The sequence below is a fragment of the Poecilia formosa genome, unplaced genomic scaffold (genome assembly GCF_000485575.1).
Source record: "Poecilia formosa unplaced genomic scaffold, Poecilia_formosa-5.1.2 Scaffold372, whole genome shotgun sequence".
Lineage (NCBI taxonomy): Eukaryota > Metazoa > Chordata > Actinopteri > Cyprinodontiformes > Poeciliidae > Poecilia > Poecilia formosa.
The window spans coordinates 94,954-96,220 of NW_006800311.1; the positions used below are offsets into that span (position 1 = coordinate 94,954).

General features: G+C 42.4%; 1 long non-coding RNA gene across 1 annotated transcript; it reads left to right on the plus strand.

Annotated features, from left to right (window-relative positions):
• The first annotated feature begins 3 nt into the window (after positions 1-3).
• LOC107833359 (uncharacterized) lies at positions 4-252 on the plus strand. Its single transcript, XR_001659098.1, has 2 exons — positions 4-33; positions 142-252. It is a non-coding gene; the product is annotated as an uncharacterized LOC107833359 (long non-coding RNA).
• The last annotated feature ends 1,015 nt before the right edge of the window (positions 253-1,267 follow it).

Sequence of the window (1,267 nt, forward strand, 5' to 3'; positions counted from 1 at the left end):
CCTACGCTGATACTGGACAGCAGACCAGCCGAGGTTGTTAAAGCTCAGCCTCACACAGTTTTCAGTCCAAATGCCCAACAGGAGACTGACAGTTGCCCCCTGGAGGTGATGGAGGTCGTTTTTGTCGTCTTGATACTCCAGATCTTCTCCATCATTTTCATCGGCTGGATTTGTAGGAGGGACATCATCTGGTCCATGGGAGGACAGATGGGAGGAGTTGAGGTCAGATGCACCGCGTGAGGCTCAGACAGAGGGAAGGAGAAAAAGCAAATAGAAATTGATTAGGGTTTGTTTTGTCATTTTCCTTGTTGTTTTCTAGACATACATTTATATTTATGAATCTTATTTAACCTTTTATGTGATCATATAGTTTTAGTCATTTTTTTATCCATCCAGTATTATGGCTCCTGTTTGTGGAACAGTTTGTCAGAGAAACCTGAGGGCTAATTGTTGGTACAGCTCTTAGAGCTGCTTTTAGTATGAAAGGGTCCCTTATAAATAACATCTATTAATTGATTGATCCTTTTAAGAAATATTTTTTTACTTATTCAAACACACAAAAGAAAAATTAAAACATATGAAGGCCTGTAATTTATCAACAAAAGATTTATGTTCAGCATTTTATTCCAAGCAATTCACCCTGAGGAGGAGATTGTGTGTTGGAACCACTTAGACCCATTCTTCTTGAATTGGGTGGGATTTCCTCTTCAGACTGCAAACGTCTTCACAGAATCCAACAAGTCAGCTTTGTGGTCGCTCTGCCTCTTAATCCTCTAACAGGGGCCTTTATTCCCAATAAAGGTCTTTACGATTCTCTAAAGGTTTGGTTCCCTCAATTTGGAAAACCAAAACTCAAGGAATCACCTGCCTTAGTTACCTTTCTTGCGGCTCGTGTTTAGTCAGGGTGCTGGATTTGGGGTGGAACCCTTCATGCATGGTTAGTAGTTTCCGAGTCTTAAAATCAGTGGTATTTATCTCCTCCATTGGCCAGCTAGTTATTCCTGCGGAGTCTCTGATTTCTGGTAAGGTGTAGCTGTTTATCGCACGGATCTTGTTCTTGCCATTGAGCTGGTTTCTCAGGACTTGCCTTATTCGTTGGAGGTATTTGGCTGTGGCTCCTTTCCTTGTGACCTCATCCAGGTTGCCATTTGCTTGTGGTATTCCCAGGTACTTGTAACTGTCCTCTATGTCTGCTATTGTTCCTTCTGACTGACAGATCCACACCACCAGGATCTGTCAGTGCTGTAGATCCTGGTGGTGTGGATCT